This window comes from Colossoma macropomum, unplaced genomic scaffold (genome assembly GCF_904425465.1).
Source record: "Colossoma macropomum unplaced genomic scaffold, Colossoma_macropomum, whole genome shotgun sequence".
In the NCBI taxonomy this organism is placed as follows: Eukaryota; Metazoa; Chordata; class Actinopteri; order Characiformes; family Serrasalmidae; genus Colossoma; species Colossoma macropomum.
The window spans coordinates 22,840,376-22,862,233 of record NW_023494809.1 but is presented as its reverse complement, the minus strand read 5'-3'; the positions used below and the strand labels follow the sequence as shown (position 1 = coordinate 22,862,233).

Genomic DNA, 21,858 nt, shown 5'->3' with positions numbered 1-21,858 from the left:
TACTCGCCATCATTCACATTCACAAAGCTCCTGAAGCTTCAGTGAACTTCTGATCTACAGTGGCAAGAATTTGGACAGAAGATTGCTTAATGAAGCACCTACAAGGCAATCTTTATGGAACCAGCCATGGTCACATATGCACTGAAAGAAAATAGTGCTTCATTCAAATGTATACATTGCTACAATATTAAAAAATATAGAGCAAAGTTATTGTCAAAAGAAGCCAACTGAAACACAACCATTGTGTTGGTTTAATATGTTTTATAAGGATGGGAACTGTTTCATGCAAATATATGCTGATGTGGATACATAAACATTTATAAATGAAGAAACTTAATTACAGAGCAGTAAAATGACTAAACTGCTGACATTTCAGTAAAGTAGCCTAGCGTTGCCTAAATGTTCTGCTAATGTTCTGCCAAAACTGATATGATTCCAATATCATCACACATCCCTAACATTTTACTCATGTGATACCAATGTATACATTTGAACGAATTCATTCGAATCCCTTTTTTTCAAATGCATCAAACAAGCGAAAGCTGTTCTCAATATCACCCTAAAGAACCACCATCACGCCAAAACAGATTCTCTCTAGTTCTAGCTAAATCTGCAACAGTCACCTCACCCCTCATTACTTCCGGTCATCTCTCAAACAGCAGGTCCAAACACACAAGTGAGCGAAAGCCAAGGCACCTCACAGTGTGTGCAGTAGCAGCATGGAGTTGCTAGCAGCCTCCGTAGCCAGGAAGCTAGGTGCATGAAAGAAAAGCGCCGCCATACAGGCCAAGCTTAGATCGTCAACCTTGATTCGTCAAAGCTGGCCTGGTGCACTGTCCAACTGCCAGATCTAAAGAGCGCAGCTGCGTTTACAGAAGCAGGACGAGCAGTTCTCCAGCTCCAACCTGAATGGTTGCATGAGAACAAGAAGGTTCTGGTCAAATGATTAATATACAACGTCCATCACCTTGATCTCTTTGCATAACTGACTTTTCAACCGCATTTGCTGCATTTTATTTTAGTTTTCTCCCTCTCTTTCTCTTTCTTTTTAATATCCTGTAGAAGAAGCTTCATGCAAAGCAGGGAGAAGAGCCTGAGAAGGAGAGGACGAGGAAAAATCCCCTTACTCTGACGAGACACGGGGCTGACAGAAAAAGTAATGCAATCCCTACTGGCGGCGGACCAAGAGCAACAAAAACATTTAGATAACTGTGTTCAATAATGAAAGTTTTCAATGAGGACAAAAATTACATTTCCTCACGATAACGAGACCTTCCCATAACAAGCCCTGCGAATGGCTGAAATGCCCGCGTTCTCATCAGTCATGTGCGCTCACACATCGGGGGCCGTCGCTAACTCTATTAGCTTCCTCTTTACAAAGGGCTAGGCGTTTTAACTGCGTCCAAGCTGCAGGGTAAAGAGGGCACATCTCAAGGGCTGGTTTTGGCGTCGGGGATGGGGGGTGGGGGGGTGGGGGGGTGACACTCCAATGGATTTCACTTGGCAACCAAGCACAAGTCAGCATCTGGTAAAGCATGTCAGTGCATGGGCTGATCCAGTCAGACATTAAAGCATGACCCGTCTAACTGCGAAGGCTGCTTAAAAATGCAGACAGAAGCCATCCTCCGTGGTGCATCCCCTTTCACTGTGGATGGGGTTAAACCAAAGGACACTGGCACCTTTCACAGTCAACTCAAAGCTAACTTCCTTCTTCACTGCTGGAAATATTAAGTTGCTCACCATACTGATAAAAGGGAACGAGAAGAAATCGCTTTGTCCACGCTGGCCTGCAAGCAGTCGGGCCACAATTTCTTTTTTTTTTCTCCCCCCTCGGAACAATTAGCATATGAAAGGCCAGTTATGCTGTATAAAAAGTCAGTGAAAGAGGACCCAGGCACGTTGAAAAACAACACAGCGCAGGGACGTTTCTATTGTGGCCACGCGCGTTCTGCCCGGAGATCATTTCCATAGAGCAGATGCGACGCAAGTGACGCCGTGCCGCATTCGATATTCACGTGACTCTGACGCCACCTTCAATACGGAGACCAGTTCAGTGGAACCGGCTCAAAAACTTAACATCACCGTACACATCTATATATAATCATCTTTCAAAACAGCCTTTTTTAGACTAGACCTCTTTTCCTGCAAATAGTAAAGCAGTTCAAAATAAATATTCTTTTTTTTATCAACTTGCATTGGAAAATAAAGAAATTCAATACCTGCAATATCCAGTCCTTGGTGCTCCTATTGTGCCTGAACGCTAGTGCATAAAGGACCAGGAGCCTCTATTTACTAGTGGAGAGAGGGGCCATTACCATACATATTACTTCACATGATGACAAAATCTGCAGGCATCTTGGGAGGCTCCAGGAATATGAAGCCCGCGCTTGTTGTCTCAAGTCCTCGACAAACACATCTTTAGGGAGAGTCGGCCCAGAAATAAAGAGAGAGAGAGAGAGGCAGCATTTTCACTCTGCTTTCATCTCAGTCACTCAGTCAACCATTCAATGCTCCATTCAAAGCCGCTGTGCATTATGCAAAAAAATGCTAATCCTTTTCCGATGCTTTCACACTTGTACAAACCCCCATTCCCTCCAGTGAAAAGCAATTATATCAGTTTACATTTCTGTCAAAAAACAGGATTAATGCAGGAGTACTAGCATTGCGGCGGGTATCCCCCCATACTAGCTAAAGGAAACTAGAGATTATTCCAGACAGTATTCTCTTTCCTACTCTTCGCAAGAGAAAAAAAAATGGAGAGGCTTTAAGAATGTTATTTAATTAGCCAAAGGGAGAAGAACAGAGCTTTAGTTGCTGTGGAAACTCTTTTCTGACCTGACCTTCTCTTTGCCAGGGCCCCGCACAAAACGAGATCCAGTCTAGTCTTTTAATCAGAAACAAATTATGAAAGAATGTTGCCAGGGCTGGACGATGCTGTCCGCGGTCGACAGTGAGGGAAGCAGCGTCCTCCCCTTCGCTCGTACGTCAGGCGGGCCATGACAAATGACACCAGGAAGGCCCGCCCCCCCTCGTTGAAATTTGCATATGCAAATTCCCACACAAGGGAAGCGTGTATAAACAAGTGTCATTGTGAGGTGGATTAAGCTGGCATGTTTTTTTTTTTGGCTTTTTTTAGGGGGGAGGTGGCTATGTAGGGACCCACTGTATTCAGGGCCATTAGTCAGCACAATTAACCCTGTCTCCATGGAGACTAATGAAATTTTGCTATGGTATGACTTAAATTAGATAGCTGGTTATGCATTTCCACAATCCCAACTCCAAATCCATTATTTGCCCCAGGAACAATGAGCCATTTGTGCTCAGCTGATCTCTGCCAGCTGAACAAACCTCCGAGCTGACAATTTGCATATGTTAATATAATTAAGCGCTAATTACACGAAACTTGCGCTGCGTTTCACACGCACTTTCCCTGGGCGCTGTGGAGCTTGAACCCCATCCAAGTGTTTAACCCTTCAGACAGCCTGTAAGCAGGGGGAGGCCCGGCCTCCTCCACAAAAACGCCTCGGGGCTGACACGAGAAGGCCCCCACTTAATACATTAAGCCAGCTCCTGACTTCTCAGCTTTCCAGCGGCCAAAGCTCCGTGGACCGGAGCATGTTCTGTGGCCTCCTCGACCGGACCAAATTCAATTGGGCCCGCAACAAAAGCCCCTACAGTTCCCCCCGCCAAACAATGTGATAATTTTCTCAACGCTATCTGTGGCAATCATGAGGAACGCAGACGCAGGAACCGAGAGAACAGGGAGCTTATTAAACAGGCAGCGCAGGCAAAGCCACATCAAGCACAAACAAATCACTGCATATTTATGTTTCCCGACGAGCCAAGAGGCAGTGCTGAGTGCAATTTTTTTCCCCCTTAAAATTAAAAATAAGTCATGCTTGATGTAAGATTTGACAGGTATAACTTAAACATGTCTCACACACGCTGACAAACGTTTCCTTGGCAAAACAAAAAGACAAAAAAAGGATCCTCATAACATCACACCCAGATGTAAGACAACGTGCCGCTTTTGAAATTGTAATGGACAGGAATCTTTAAGGAAATCAAACGGCCATGGCCAGATTAAAAGGGGCTTTGTCCTCCTCTGCATGCATTTCTTTTAGCAACTAAATTAAGCGAGTCTCTTCAAAAAGGTGTAAGATGAGCCAAATGGGGAGGGAAAAAAAAATGTTCTATCACATCTGAAATTCATGCAGCTGTGCAGAATGCAGTCCAGATGGTGCAGGAGAGGGAATGGAAAAAAACAAACACCTGATGACGGACAGCAAAAGCTTGGAGGACCATGATAATGTCAAGGTTAAAGAAAACAGAAATAAAGCTTTCTGCTGCTCCACTGTAAAGCCAGATCGTAATGAATTTCCACAGACACGAATGTAATAACACACTGGTTCGTGTTTGCAGAGCCTCAGGATTGGAGGCTACCGCTGCCCTAAATGGTTAATATCATGCTAAAGCAAAACCTGTATTTTAGTGAGTGCTTCTGAAAAGGCCTTTTAAGGAAAACAACAGTTTGCTGCTTCTGAAGAAAAAAAAAACAAAGCATTTCGACAACAACGAACATCTTGTGTTTATTCATGGGAGTTTTCAAAAAATATATGTGCATATATTATGTCTGAGTGGATCTTGTCTGTGTGCATCCGCCTGTCTGTAAGGAAGGCTCTGGCTTAATTATTGTTATTATTATAAATACTTCAATAACCATGTTTCAGCATTCAAGCGAACACACAGCCATCATTCAGCCTTTTAGCCAAGTGCATCAATGTCACAAAGCAGTGGCAGTCGTCGCCCTCTGCACCGCCATAGGATTTTTTCGGTGTCGAACAGCGAAACGCTGTGATAGGCTTGTAGCAACCGTTGCTGCTGAGGGGGGATTTTAAATCATCCGGCCTCTTCTATTAGACTTGAGACTTATTGAGGTAGAAACCATAAAATATGAAGAAGGGAAATTTAATCCCTGAAATATTGATTTGCACATTAATATCATATAGGCAGAGGGCAATTTGGCTTCATGGAAATGACACACTGTCGACCCTTAGAGAAGCCTGAGCCAATCTCACTGCGGAACGTGTCTGGATCTCAGGTTATTAAGGGCTTCCCTCAACGGATCGACAAATTTAATCTGTACGCCCCATAAAATAATGCATGTGTTGTCTAACAAAAACACTGGATGAACATTCAGATTTTTAAAGCCTTACACAAAAACCTCCTTTTCTAGTCACGCTCCACTCCTCTTAGTCAAGCACTTATGAATCCTTCCCTTCCTTCTTGCTAGCCATTTTTCGCTGTACGTGTTTTATGAAGCTATCTGATGAAAATATCACCTGATGGGATTTGATTTACATAATAAGCTCTGTGGAAGTGCCTGCTGCTGCTGCTGCCTGCACACAGGAGAGAAATTACTGTACGGTGCATGATCCTCGCTAACACAAAACACTGTTCTGAGGCAGGAAAATAGACATTTCATTTTGAAAGACAGAAAGAGGCAAAGGCTTACAGCTCTAAGCACATCTGCAGGTTTATTTTTACAGCATGTGATGGACGCTATCATGGCTGTAGACAAAAAACACTCTAGCAAATAAGCAAAATTCATGATACTAATATAGTAACACTACAGTAATAGCAGTAATAATTGTAGTACTAATATAGCAATAGCATTCATAACATTACTACTACCAGTAACACATTTCCAAACGAGAAAAAAGGTAAACATGTCCATCGCAATCCAAAATGTGCAACAAAACGAAGGCATCCGATGGGTTTCTATGAAGTGTAAAATAGCTGCCTAGCAAATCTAACTGACTAACGTAAAGAAAGAATAAAAAGAGCCACAAATCCGCCAAAAATACGGAGACCGTCCGTGTACTCCAAAAGCAGGGTGCATTTTCGCGCTGAGAGCAAAAGAGGACCCTCACACTCACACACACAGAGAGAACCTACTATGTGTGTGTGTATATATGTGTGTGTGTTCAGGGTTTTTTTCTACGCTCTCGATGCGAGGGATCGATGCCCCCTGTCACCGTCGCGTCCCAACCGGAGCCAGCAGACCAGCCTTCGAGCAAAAGCAGCACACATACAGTACTCTACACCCCCCCTTGTTCTCCAGACCCCCATAACAACACAATGTCAACTTAACGAATCTTCGAGCGACGGTAAAGCGCGAGGAGAGACAAAAACAGCAACACGAGGGGGGAAAATGAAGCAAAAACAGTGGAGAAAATGGAGCTTACGGCGTGGACAGAGAAGTAGCCTAAAGACGGACAGCCCAGTCCAGACGAGCCGGCGAAACGTCGAGGTCCATCTGTTGTGTTTAAAAAGCTCGGGGCTCGATCGCGGTACCAGTCAGCACGGCAGCCGAGGAGTTTCGCGTGAAGTGGAGCACCTTTAGAGTTGAATCCTTCCCTGCCTGTCCGCGCTTACTCTGTCCGAGGAGACACTCCGTAGCAGGTAAACAGTGAAACGTGCGAGGAACTAACGTTCACGTTCACGCTAACTCTCTTTCACAACACCGCGAGCGTGGACCGTTCACGCGCTTCTCTCTCTCTTTTTCGCTTTTTCACGTTAACGACGTTGGTACAACGGTGAGGCGACCGTTAGAGAAAACATCTCGCCTTTGTTGTCCCCGACGAAAACACGACGTTTCAGGAAAAAAACAGTGAAATGAACGAGAAAAGACACACGTCTTGACCGAAAGGAGTGAAAACAGACCGGGGAAAGAAAGAAAAGCTACAGAGTAACCCGTGGGCTACAGTGTAACGGCGCTAACGCGAATTCGCCTCAAAAATAAAAACGCTTCACTTTGAGGTTCGAGGCGAAAAAGAGGGCTGAAAGTTGCCGAAGCGGCTCGGCTGAGGTGTGAGCGGTGTCACCGGGCTATCCGCTCTCTGACAGCTCGCTGCTCTTAAACGCTGTTAGAAACCAAAAAAAATCATATCGCACGAAAAGCGACAGCGGCTGAGCTGTCTCAGCAAAACTAACGTTAGCGATCAAAAAATCCTCCGAACGCTAATCAATAAGCTGTGGTACCGACCTAAATTTAACACCAACTACTCAATAAAAGTTGGAGGAAAAAAAGAAAAAAAAAACTTACTTTCTTCCCCCCGCAGCTCCCTCCGCTTCTTCTCTTGCTGAAGAAAATCACATCCAATGATAGCGAAAGTTGGTAACAAAAAAGGTGAAAAAAAACAATAATCCTCCAAGTTTATTGGAAAAAAGAGAGAAAAAAAAACGTAAATACGACCGGTGACAGAAAAAGAGTCGATCCTTTGGGGTCCGGTTGGTAAAAAGACGTGTCGACGGCTGCCTAGCAGTTTCGGTTGTGGAGGGGTTTGGGGAAAGGAGGAAAGGGAAAAATGAAAATCCGATATGTCTTTATTCTGCTAATTATTATCGTTTTAGCCCTGTTTAAAAAAATGGCTGATTAAGTTGAGTGCGCATGTCTTTGTGCGTCTATTCCCGATATGCACTCTGGGAATGAGAGAGAGAGAGAGAGAGAGAGAGAGAGAGAGAGAGAGAGAGAGGAAGGGGGAGCGAGTGAGTGAGCGAGCGAGCGAGCGAGCGAGGGAGGGAGGGAGGGAGAGGGCGAGGGAGAAAGAGAGAGAGAGAAAGAGAGAGAGAGGCGTAATTAGTGAGGTGATCAACAGTCTCCACATTGCAAATGACGCCTCGGTTCAACTCGCTGCTGAGCTGAAGGGCCGGATAGAGCCTACCTCTCTAATGGCGGGAAACAAAAAAAGAAAAAAACAAGAACAAAACAAAAATACTAGGCAGTAAGAAGCTAATGAAGAACTCTAGCTTAGTTATTTCCCCACTTTTATTATTTTATATAACCCACTCCTGCTTAAAGATTACAGAAATAAACTGAACGTAAACGCGGGGAACCTGTTAAGGTGGCACATTAATACCGTAGAACACAAGCGCACAACAAGCTGGTGCATTTTAACCTCATTTAAGGCTATTTTAGACAAAATATCTAAAATATCCAGTGAAGCAGCGTTTCGATACAGTCATATCGCTTGTATGATATGGACACACAGGATAAAATCATATTTTAAAGCTCATATTTTTAAAACGCTGCACTATTTATGAACAATTATAAATAACAACAGTGTGTGGGATGAATACAAACTCTGCTAAACGTCTGATTCTGATTTTTACGTGCAAAATAAGCAAATTTTTTTATTTGTGAAGCACATTTACAGGAGAGAAACGAAAGACAGTGGACGAGATCTGGTTACAGTGAAGTGCATTTAAAAAATTATAATAATACTAACTGAGCCAAATAATGTTTACTATTTAGTCAAGAGTGCATGTTGGCTAATTCCACTACGATTTTACCGACTGTACTTATGAACAACATATGAATATGCTTATGACATTAATAAAGGATATGCTAGTTTATGCTGTAGAGCACACGGGTGAATAAAGAAGGCGAGCACACCGTTCACCCAGCCTGGTGATGTTACATTTTGTGAAAAAGTAGGTAAAATCAGCTGTAGACTTGATGCTTAAGGCTTTAAACTCTAATACAGAGTGGATCAATAATTCCGCCTATAAGTTTCGTGACCAAGTTCACACATCCAGCTTTTACCCAGCCGAGGCTGAGGAGAGCCACACGGGCCGCAGCCAGGCTTCAGAAAACGGGACGGAAGAGTTTAGTATTCATGTTTTTAATGTTTACGCTGTTTATTGAGAATTTCAGTTCATGTTAGCTTCTCAGAGGGGCTCTCTACGGTCTTTACATATTGGCTACTGGAGGCTCTAAAGGGGGGAAAAAGACTTTAAGATGGTAATCAGGCTTTCTGAATAAGATAAAGAAAGTTAGCTCATGCTTTGCAATGTTTATATTGTTTATTGAGAATTTCACTTCATGTTAGCCTCTCAGAGGAAGGCAGCATCAGTTTGGCTCTCTGCGGTTTTGTCTCGTCTACAAATGGCTATTGGAGGCAAAAAAAAAAGAGAAAAAAAGACTACAAGATGGTAATCGTGGTGGAAAAGAAGAAATCAAGAACTCTCCTTTGTGGCAAGAAAAAAAAACCGAAGGAGGTGAGTGAGCTAGCCTTCCGGATCTCGCTATGAGGATGCTAGCAGTCAGTCAGCCGAGCTGGGGCTTAGCAGGGCTCCGGCTCTCTGGATGTCTGGCTCCGTGTTTGGGCTGCTCTTCCAGCCCCCGTCCGCGGTCTCTCCTCCGGGGACTGGAGCCTGCCAGCTCCGTTAAAGAGCGTGGACGAGCCGCTGGAAGACTGAAAGCAGGAGGACGAGGACGGACACTTGAATTTTCTTTTCTTTTCTTTCTTTTTTTCCCCCAATGAAAACCAAGCGCCCTGCTTTCTTCCTGCGAGCGCGTTCCACCGAGGAGGACCTTGAAACTGTTGGTTTATAAGGGGACTCCCTTCTTTTTTACAAGTATAAACGCTTCTCGGTTGGTTCTTTTGACCGATGCAATCGTGCAGTTGGGGTCGTGTTTATTGTAAGAGGCGTTTTGCTCGCTTTTGAAAGCGATTTTCACACAAAAATGGAGAAAAAGTAAGTGGGATGGAAAAAGCTGATGGGTCTTATCTGAGTGTCATGCACTTCCCGAATCCCCCTTCTGTCTCCCACCCTGCTACTTTCTCTCTTCTTGCTCTTATTCTTATTTCTCTCCGGGCTGTTTTTTTATATATAAAAAGACTAATATTTCATCTCATTCTTACTTAGGCTGCAGTCTTAAATTAACTGATGTGTATCTTTGAATGGCATTTTCCCCCTTTTTTTCGAGAACGAAAATTGATGTGGTTCATCTGAAGCAGCAGAACTGTGTGATGGGTTCTTATCATTTGCTGTTATCAGTTCTAGCTTCTCATATTCGAACAGAATTGAAGTGTCACGCGATTCCAAACCAGCTTATTATCAGGATTATTATTACTATCACGCGCTTTTACGCATCTTACATTTTTACGCACTATTCATGAAATGTTTATTTTTTACGCATTGTTAAAATTGTCCTTATTAAGTGGACAGGATAAAAGGTGATCTCTAAGCCCCCCACTGAATCACAAACTCACCCCTCTATGCCTGTTTAAGCGGTCCTGGAAGGAGTTTGGGCCAAAGCCCGTGGCGCCCTCTGGGGTGCGAGGGGTCACCGTGTGACCGGGACTGACCCTCTGTCTGCCCCAAAAACAGCAACTCAACTCACTGTCCGCAAACCCCAGCACACATATGAGCCACAACACTTTTAAAATTTTAAAACAATAAAAAAAATAATAATACAGCACGGAAATTAATTCACACAATAATTATAACAATTTCTATAATCGTAGAAAAATGATGTCCCAAATAAAACCACACTGAATAAAATATTAGAATAACAAATGTGAATTTATGATTAATATATTGTTAAAATATGGCAATTTTTATATGTTAAATAAAAGCAACAAAGCAAACAACAGCAATTTGTGTATTTATAAATATCTGGAAATCGATTATCTGTACAAACATCATTTCTAAACCCTGAAAAATCCAATAAAAACGAGAAAACTAAACGCAAACGACGCGTTTAGACACTTCCACCATAAAACCAAACACACTTTCCACATTTTCCCTCACAAAACCACAACGAAATCACGCCGGTAGCTCCTTTTAAACGCAAACCTTTCAGTTAAACCTCCTGAGAAACGCGCTCCAGAGCCTCAGACAGAGCCGAGCGCTGAAGGAGGCGTTATAACTGCGCCCCAGCAGAAGTGAAGGAGAAGAAAGGCTGTTACCTTTGCTGTCGTCCCGCTCCTCCGGCTTTTCCCCTCTCCCACACACACACGCACACACACACTCTCACACACACTCTCTCCAGCTCTGGCACGGCCGGGAGGACACGCTGAAAGGGGGATGAAGTTGGGGGGACCGGCTGCTGCCTCCCTCTGCGCCCCTCAGCCTCCAACTTTCATTTCATATTCCGCAATCAGCCCGGGACAGCGCGCGCGTCTTAATGCGCCGAGCAGGGAGCGCGTTCCCCACACACGAGGGTGATCACTGCGCTTCAGTCCCCAATAAATAAAAAAGCATAGACTATTTACACACTGAACTGCGCCTTATAACCATAATAAACACATATTCAAAATAAGAAGAAAAACTAAATTAGCTGCTGGAGCCGGTTGGGGACTTTGGGTCGATATATCGGGACATTTAGATCGATTCTATAAACGAAAATCCATAGAGAGCATGAGAGCACTTTCCCCTTTCAGCAGGACACGGCATGGGAAATAAAGCAGAGCGACCAAACTCCATTTAGCACGCGTTTCCACATTCATTCCCCTCTATATGTGGAAGAAGAGGATGATCTGTAGAAGAAATACACAGAGCAGGAATGGGCTGTTTTAGAGAAGCTCAGCTATCAGCTACTTCATCTCCAGCTGCCAATGACACAGAGAGGGATAAGCAGATAATAATGACAGCATTATTGCTTTTATTACATAGTGAATGTATTTGCATTTGGGCTGAAAGGTGTCTAATCCAATACAGGTGTGCTTTACATGATGTTCATGATTCTGATGGTGTGTTTTTGGTGAAATCTCAGTTTTGGTCTTGCAAATCAGTGAGTGCTTATGGGGGGGCGTCTAAATAGGGGGGAGTCCACTGACTATACTAACTACACACTCACTCATACACTCAGAAATACACACACACACACACACACACACACACACACACACACACACACACACACACACTCTTGGGGAGTGCACCTCCTCCCTTTGACTCCGTCCCTCCCCTCTGGCCTCCTCCTGCTTGGCCCTTTGCTCCCTCTTTAATGGACAAACGCACAGGAGCTCCTTCAGCCTGGACTCAGACTCTCCTCAGCCCGCTTCATTTAGCCAGCACAGGTACAGGCTTTAAATACAAATAAAAAAAACAAATAAAAAAAAAAACAAAGAGAAAAGGCTGCGGAAAGAACAGCAGACCTGACTGCACCTGCTTTCTTTGTTCAGCTGGAGGAGAAACAGCAGTGCGAACAATAGGAAAATAGATGAAATAGGACAGATTATATGTACTGGTCATCGGTAATGCAGTAACATAAATAAATAGAATGAATTAATAGACATTATTATTATTATTATTATTACTATTATTATTTTGTTTTGTTAAAATAATTATAACTATTCTATTATTAATAACAAATATTAATGCATTATTATTAATATTATTATTATTATTATTAATATTCTTATTTAATGGCGATATTAATTATAATCATTCTAATAACAGTAACAGACCATATATAAAATATCTTTGTGGACATAGTTACACCAAGCCATAGTGGTGGGAGATTAAAAAAAAATCTGATCAATTAAATCATCAATAATCAGCTAATTAATCAGGAGCAGCCTGGTGGCGCTGCTGTCTGTAATGAATCTCAGCCATGACGGGCCACTCCCCATGACAGGGGTGTCTGCCTAAGGCCATGGGACGTCCCAAGGCTAGAAGAGAGCGAAGCATGAGCTAACATTGGACCGAAGGGTCCAACACACAAGACTGTAGTGTTCATTCAGCTGCACTAGAGCTGAGAAGAGATCATGCATTTTTCTTATGAAAATACATCGAATTGTTTGTGTCTTTGTGTTCAGGAAAAATACATTTCCAGCTCTTCTGCTTGAAATGAGTCTATAACCCAGCTTAGACACTTGAGTCTGCCTCTCTGGAGCTCTGATTGTATGCATGCTCTGATTCAACAGTGCATTCATCCTGTTTTGCAAATAACCTTGTTGCAATTAACCAGCACAGCAGAACCAAGAGTGCACTACTAACACAACTACATCCATCAGACCATCTGACAATGTCAAATGTAAAGGATGAAAATGATCTTATTCATGTAATTCAACAATATTACGTATTGTGAGAGTTATTTGCTTTTGAATGCACTCTTCTTAGTTATACAACATTTTGTTAATAGGGGGATGAATATAAGTCACAGTAAATATAACACTGGTGCTGATATTAAAGTATACTGTTGTGAAACTTATATTACGTTTATAAATATGTCTACCTTTATATTAGATAACGGCTCTAATTTGGTGCTATTGGAAACTTCACTGACATGGTGCAGAACAGCGGTGTATATTGCCCATAATGCAATATTCATGAATACAATCCGCAGTGGTGCTGAAATGATATTAAAAGTGTACTATTATTAGAATCTGAGTGCACAATTAAAAGCGCAATTGATGATGACAGCATTTGTATGTAGGTGTATTGTGTGTATTGCCCAAGCATGTGTGTGTCTCGCAGTGTCCATGCAGAAAATGAATGGAATGATATAGATCAGCTTTAAAATACAAATAAAAGGAATTAGAGCTCAATTGGCAGAATGGTTTAAATCATCAATAAAGCATATTTTTTGAATGTCCTATATGTGTAGTCAAACTTGCCTTTGCACACCGTGTTACACTTTGTTGTATAACATCCATATCACACCCTCAATTAAATGCACTTGCTCCAAAACAAAATGTCAGGACGCATTACACATGAGTGCTTAAATGGTGATGTGTTCTGAAAGCCACGTCTCCGGTGCGGCAACAAGGAACTCTTTGACCGCAATTTTGTGTATTCAAACAGAAAAGGTGCCCAAAATACATCTAGAGTGCATAACAATGTGCCATGCGAGGCCAGAGTGATTCACTTTAGACCAAGCTCCAGATGTGTCAGGGCAGTGATGGATAGTATTGATAAAATGCAATATCAGTTTTCAAATGTATCACATTATTTGAGTGTCCATTAACACGGTAACTGCCACTCCATGCTAAAAACAATGTCTTAGAAATCTGACACGGCTTGTTTTGATTTGACTGCTTCTTTTAAGGGAGAATTACATAGTATTGTAAATATTAACGAGACAGAAACTACATTTCCAGAAAGAAAATATACACTTTATTTAGTATTTATTAATACTATCTACCCAGCAAATGACATGCATTACAAGTTTTTCAGCAATATCGCTAAAACTAAAAATCAATATTGTTATGCGATACCAATACTGTATACCGGTCCAGATGATGTATCGCCCAGAAGTAGGTTAAGAAAGGGTCGAATTAGTCTGAAATTTTAGCAACAAGCATTGACACTGCACAAAACAGGCTGACAGGCCAGCTGTCCACAGAGATGGCTAATTGGTCAATTGATTGATTGTAACTCCACGACTGTAGACAATGTAAGACACCGCAAAGACGTTGAAGACTGAGGCCTAGAGCCTATCACGTTAAAATCACTCCTCATAGCTTATCCAAGAGCTTTCCTCAGTGCATGTTTGTTTATTTCCCAGCTAAGCTCTCTGATGTGTGCTTAGCGTAACAGGGTGGACGCTAAGCGTGCTAGTCCACGGCCACTGGGTTGAAGCCACAGAAACCCTACGGAGAAGCAGCTCTCCTGGCTTTTTCACATTTGAAATGCACCCAAGGGCCAAATAGCTGAGAAACAGCCCCTTAGTGCCTCAGCAAAAGCTGGCGACTGTTTGCACAGATATTTCAACAGTGCCAGCATTGAGGACATTTGGAGAAGAAGGGGGGGAGAAAAAAAAAGCAGAGGGGGTAGAAATCAAATCAGTGTGGCTCCTGTGTGCAGCGGAGGTGTAGAAGGATGATTGTGGATTGGTTAAAGAGAGGCGGAGGATTGTCATGCATAAGGTAAGCGCCCGTCCACGGGCTTTGTTTGAAAGCGCTGATGTTTGAGGAGGCGTCTGACAGCCTTTGCCGAGGTATCAAAAGCAAGCACTTTCTGCACTTTGATTCCATCCTATGATACGTCAAACGTGTACGACGGCTCGTGTGATTTCGGATTCATTTAAGTTGCCGTTTTTGTGGCGTTTCTGCATTTTTTGTGCGTTTTCTATAAGCGTCCTTATAATACAGTTATTACAATGTGCTAATGCCTGCTGGAAGAACTGCATTACACATTTATATGCATATATAACAGGTCATGACTGTCATATGAAAACCTCGTAATTTTTTTTAAAATTAGTTTACACCAGCTGCCCTTTACAGTGTGTGAGCAGTTCATGAAGGCTGGACCAACAGAAATATTGTCACATTAACCAAAAGAAATTTTTGTTACATTATACAAGTAAAGTTAAGAATGTTGCCTTTATAAAGTTACCATTTTGGACATAAGCATACAAATCATAATTGTAAGATATCATGAGAATGCATCAGTGCATGCAGTAAAGCTGCTGAAAGCTGCTAAGTTGCATAAAACAGATACAATAGAGATGCTAATCAGTAAGATGCAACAGTGCAGCAGCATATCATGTATGTTCAGCGTCATCTTTGGCTCTGTATTGTCTGAGCAGTGCTTTGCTCATCAGCTGTTGGGACGGCTTCATACTCCATATGTATGCGTCCAGGCGTGTATCCTGACCACGCTGGCCACATGCACGCATGCACAGAGAGGGGCTGGACTCCAGTCTGCTGCCCCTGGAGGGTCAGATTGGACAAGAGAGAGAGAACTTGGAAGAGATGGAGACTCTCTCTCTCTCTCTCTCTCTCTCTCTCTCTCTCTCTCTCTCTCCTCTCTCTCTCTCTCTCTCTCTCTTCTCTCACCTGCTAGAGCTTTCAGCTTAAATCACCGCTGCTCTCTCTGGCCACTGAAGACCATCACCACAACATTAATAGGAAGACAGTTAATAACCCCCCTCTATTTCTCTCCAGCTTCTTCTTCTTCTTCTTTTTCTTTTTGTCGCTCCCCCCCACATGCTATCAATCTGGCCTGTCAAGGCTATGCTGAATCAAAGCAAAAAGTGCTCTTCACAGATGACTGATTAGAAACGCAAAATCACAAGATCCATCTTCATGGTCACTTTTATTATAGTCATTTTTAAACTGACAGCGACCTGCTCGGGCTCAGAACGCCGCACACTCGCCACAGATTGGCTTTCTGACGGGAGGGGATGAGAGAAAGCCTATTGTGCGAGGGAAGCAGGGTGCATCACATGCATTTTTCACACACACATACACACACACTCACACACACACTAAAAAAAATCCACTTTACAATTTCTGTATCACACCTGGTGAGAATCATACACGTCGCGGCGAGGCCCAGCGAATGGAAAATGATTCGTGTTTCTGCACCGTATTCTGTGGCAAAATAGCCACTATGAATGTGCTTTTGTGGCGTACTCAATACTCAATACAGCAGCATATATGGCGTTTACAATATAAATAAAAAAATAAATTAATAAATAACCCAATAATAATATGTGCTTTTATGTTCTTTTATTTTGCAGTCAGTGTAATATTATGCAAAATAGGATAATAATATTAAAAATAAAATAAATAAAAATATTTATTTTATCTATATGTACATATTATTTTTTATGTATATCTATGTCAGCCAAATTGTTGTTCATTTTTTATTTTTTTTATTTATTATTTTATTATTTATTTTTAAATTCATGTTTGTTGATTTTTAGTTTTGCATTGTATTAAAATTTTATGATGAACAGACTAGAAAAGATATAAAATGATTTTAAAAAATCTTGTTACATTTACTTCCATTACAGAATTTTTTTTCCTTCTTCTTTAAAAAGTTACCATTTTGGAGATGCAAGATTTTGCTCTGACAGCAACAATATTTATACACATTCCTTGGGTTTATGTACCAAAAACAGAACCTAATTCATTTTTACATGAACATTTTTCAGCCTCTCTTTATCCCTTTAGAATTAAACAGGCTGTTTCTGTTACTGTGCCTTTAAGACTCATATATGTAAATGACCTATGTTCTTATTGGCTGCCCTTTATTATGCCTCATTTAGAAAGCAGCTCAGGTTGAAACACTCTGTATAACTTCAGTAGGAGGAGCTAAAGTGTAGTGTAGGCTGAACAGGTGGATGAATGTAAAGATGTTGGTTGTCATAGCAAAAAACAATGAATTTAAAACAGCTTAATTGCCATATATGGACTATACAGACTGATGGAACATCTTTTAATAAAAAAAATGTGAAGTGAATTTGACTTTCCAATGATAAGATCCCTTTAAATAAATAAATACATAAATAAAGAAATAAAGACTAATATTAATGACAGCGATAATAATAAATAATATTATTGTTACGTCATTAAAAGAAAGTGCTATGTGCTTCTGTGGTCTTACAGCCTTTTTCCTTCCATGGATCAAAATATCAGCTCCTAAATCGAACCAATGAACCAGTAATCATGCAGCATGCTTTAAGATCACACACGTGTATGTGAAATAAAGCAGTGCTAGTGCTCCTCCAGCATGGCTCAGTGCTGTGCTAATCCTAATTGACATCAATCTACAAAATCAGCAGAGGTTACATGTGTCTTGGGCCACATCCACGTTCAAAACAAAGGGAAAAAAGTGGGTCACGGAAAACAAGCAACGGCAGAAAATTTCACCGAAAACCTGGAGACCAGACAGCCTGCCATATTTAATGTCCTCAAAACATCTGATTGAACAGCTTGTCAAAATATTAAGGCTCAAATACGAAAGCTTAAGAGTCTTCTCCTGTGAGGGGGTGAAGGATTATTCTATTTAACAAATGGCTTTCTCTTGTCAAATTGCCTTTCATTCAAATTTGGAATGCTTTGGTGCAGACACAACAGATTCGAGTCCTGTTTCTGGTGTGCATTTGTTCTCTGATGTTTTAAATGAAATATGCAACTCATTTGTTTAGCACGTCGCTGCTGAGCTATGTTCAGGCTAAAAGCTCTTTCAGATCACAACCACAATGTTCAATCAGAACCACACGGAGCCGGAGCTGGTGTAAAATAGGAATCATATTGAATTGTATTTAGACAGGGCCCCTCACCAGGAGACCACTGGCTCTATAATGCAGTGTGTGTGTGTGTGTGTGTGTGTGTGTATATAGCTGTGACGTTGCAGGCAGCTGTGCTCTGTGTAAACGAACACACAAGAGTGAGTGTGTGTGTGTCTGTCAGTGGGCTGACCTGATACTTTCTGATTATGTCCCTGATGTTAAAGTGAAAAAACACAAAGAAGAGAAAGTCACATTAAAATCACCCCACACACACACACACACTCACACACACTCACACACACACACACACACACAAAACGTAAATATATGCTAACTCACAGTTGCGCATACACACAAAAATACACTCATAGTCTAACATGAACAGTGCTGTGTAAAAGTCAGAGACCCCCATTCATTGATTTCATTTCCAGTAAAAGTGGTCATTAAGTACAACTTACTCATTTTCAGCATCAGGAAAAAAGCAAAAAACATATACAGAAAATTATGCAGAAGCCTCAACAACTAAATAAAACATCAAATTTATCAGTATTTACTGCGTCCATCCTTTGCCTTTATTACAGCTTCTATTCTTTTCAGGAGACTCACTTTCAGTTTCTCAAAGAAACTGCCAGGGATGTTTTTTCCACACCTCCAAAGTTCAGTCTTAGAAGTTGCATTTTCTGCTTCTCACAATCCAAATAATCCCAAACACATTCAGTGATGTTGAGGTCTGGACTCTGGGGTGGTCAGTCCATTGTTCTGAGAACACCAGCAGCTTCTGTTTTTTGTCTATTTCCTTTTCTCAGTGAGGCTTCTTGACAGCTACACATCCTTTCAGACGCATGGCACTGAGTTGTCTTCTCACAGTGGAAGGATGGACAGAAACACCTGTGGATGTTTTCAGATCTGAAGCAGCTTGATTTTCTCCTCTCTTTCAAAGATGAGAGCTTTAAGTGCTGTTTATCTGATGGGGACAGTTTTTGTGGTCTAGCAGGTCTTGCACAGTTGTTAGGAGTCTAATTTTCTCTGTGTATTTTAACCATTTTTGAACTCTAGTTTTGAAACTTTGCCTTTTCACTTATTTTCTTTGACTTTCTGATCCTTGTGCAAGTAGATTATCTCATATCTAATCTCCTCAGAAATATCTCCTGAAACATAAATAACTTGTATTTAACAGTCATTTTGAGAGGAAAATAAATAAATAAAGAGAATATATGTAACATATAATGTATATATTGGAAGTGATATCGGAATAAATGTATTTATTATATTAATACTCTTGTTATTTTATTTAATAACATACATTACAGATTAAAATACTGTGTTAGACACTGTAAGGTATTTTTAGGGTTTTTTTTGACATTTAAAGTTTTTTGCGAACACCAAAAAGTTACTAAATGATAAATATTATACTGTAATTATTTATTTAGAGCAATTTCTTGATAGGTCATATTCCTAAGATTTAGTCATCTTCAAATACCTTTAAATGTGTTTCACAGCTTTATCAGTCATTAAGGAATCATCTACAGTTCTGTTTATCATTCTGAACACAACTAGCATTTCCTACTAATTAGCTGAAATATGTGAAGCTGTAGATTAATAAGATCATAATAAAATCATTAAATACATGTATCTATTAATTTTAGATTTTATTGAAAATAGTAATTCCAAACGTTTGAATACCAGTTTGTATAGGCTTACATGAACACACATACGCACACACAGAATGGACATGACCTCTTCTCACACGCGCACACACACACCCACACACACATACACACCCACACACACACACACAAACACACACACACACACACACACAAACACACACACACACACATGTGGTCTGCATAACTGCAACACAAGACACACAAGCCCGAAAAACACTTCTGCTTAGAATCTCCCGCATGAGCCATAGCTTCTTTATTTCCTGTTCGAGCAGATAACACAGAGACACATGACTGTAAGTGCAGACTAAAGGAAACACACAGAGGGCAATGTGGCCTTACGTTCGCCCAAAACGTTTGAGCCACCAATAAAAAATCACTGCAGTATTTTACGTTTGAGTTCATTGATGACAAGCACTAACTACCATGAAATTCCCCAAAGATTAAATGTCCCGGGATCACTGCTCAGAACCAGCACCCCCCCCTAACCCTACCACACACACACACACACACACGCACACACCGACACACACACACAACAGGAGGGGAGCACAGGAAAGACAGATAAATCCAAAAAGAAGCAGCCCGCAACGCTCGCTGAGAGGCAAACCAAGACAAACAGCACATCAAACCTGAGCCTGCAAAGCCTGCTTTTTATCCCGCTGGCATTAAACCCTACACACACAAGGGGGGGGAGGGTGGTTGGAGGGAGGGGGTTGCAGAGACACACATATACTCATATATATATATATATATATATATATATATATATATATATGCACACACACATATGTGCATATATACATATACATACATGTGTGTCTCAGCATTCTATCACAAGGTATACCGCGATATTCAGTACACGTGGTGTTGTTATCATTGACACTTTTAAATACTCTCACTGCATTTCTCATTGCAATTTCACCAATGACATCATGAGACCATTGAAAAAAACAGATTCCCATGATTTAACACAGACTGCTGCATCATTATAAAGCCCCTTAATCAAGACAGAAATACTCAAAATGTGTAATCAGCACCAACACCACACTGCATTTTACCATGACAGTACTGCATTTTTACATTTGCACATGCACAGAAAACTCAATCATTCCAACATTACAAAATATTAAATGCTGTGTATCCATTTGTAACAAGAACAGGTTTGAAAAGAACAACAGCTCACATCTGACATACTTTGTCAAAAAACACATTCTTATTTCTCTAATAAAGATAGTATTAATAATGTGGCACTGATATTTATTGTATGTGTAAAGCCCACTACCAACAACCTATACCATGTAAAAGATCACTCATAAAAGTATCATTTAAGACATTTTGGAAAAAAAACCTTCATATAAATATATCAGTATGTATGTATGTATGTATGTATGTATGTATGTATGTATGTATGTATGTATGCACAAATGCTCATGAAGAAATATAAGCACAGACAAACAAAAAGGCACCCATAGTCGTGTATAAAAACACATATACACACACACACACATATATACCAGCATACATCTCATTCAAAACACACACACACACACACACACACACACACACACTCACCCCCCTAACACAGCAAACAGACAGACACACTCAGACGCAGACAGCCCCAGCACTGTGTATTCCGAAGAAAGCGCACACCTGCCTTTGTGTCGTCTCCTGCAGCGGCTACTCCTGTCCGGCCCTTCCAGCAGCCGCAGCAGTCCAGCTCTGTCTGAGCGTGCCGAATACGGTCAAATCAGCCGGGTCAGGGGGCCGTTCAGGTGGGCTCCAGCAGCACACACTCAGCAGCAGGCCGGAGTGCTTAACTTTCAGCAAGTCTGTGATTCCGGGGGTTCACATCCAGCATCCCCCCACCCTGCGCTTTAAAAGAGAAAAAAAACAGAGAGAGAGAGAGAGGCAGAGAGAGAGGCAAGGAAAGAGGGGTAGGAAGCACAGGTCATGTAAAATGCATAAGCTGCATTTAAAAATAATTTAATTCTGGAGCTGAGCGGCTCATCTCCTGCCACCAAGGATCCGGGTGAGGGGCGTTTTTTTTTTCTCCTCTCCCATGAATGCACCTTTTGTGACAGGGCCACATTTCAGCTCCAGGAGAGCAAAAATGAAAAACTTGTTGTTTATGAGCACTAAAGCAAACATTTTTTCACCATCTATATATATATATATATATATATATATATATATATATATATATATATATATATATATATATATAAATGTGTACGTATGTGTGTGTGTGTGTGTGTGTATGTATAAATGCACACACACACACACACACACACACACATAGATAGATAGATAGATAGATAGATAATGTTTTGTATGTACCAATTCAAATGGTATAAAAAGTAAAAAAAAAGGAAAAACCTTCAAGTTTTTTAAAGAAATCTGCAGGGATATTTTTTCACACCTCCCAAG

At 41.2% G+C, this 21,858-nt stretch overlaps 1 protein-coding gene across 4 annotated transcripts in view; it reads right to left on the bottom strand.

Annotated features, from left to right (window-relative positions):
- zfhx4 (zinc finger homeobox 4) overlaps positions 1 to 21,131 on the bottom strand; it is a 103,301-nt gene extending 82,170 nt beyond the window's left edge. The window contains exon 1 of one of the 4 annotated variants that reach the window (XM_036558161.1): positions 21,082 to 21,131. The gene's annotated coding sequence lies outside the window, so the exon portion shown is untranslated. Of the gene's footprint in view, positions 1 to 6,248; positions 7,533 to 10,760; positions 10,857 to 21,081 lie in introns of those variants that run through there. The other 3 variants (XM_036558159.1, XM_036558160.1, XM_036558158.1) reach the window with 3 other exon arrangements.
- Between the last annotated feature and the right edge of the window lie 727 nt (positions 21,132 to 21,858).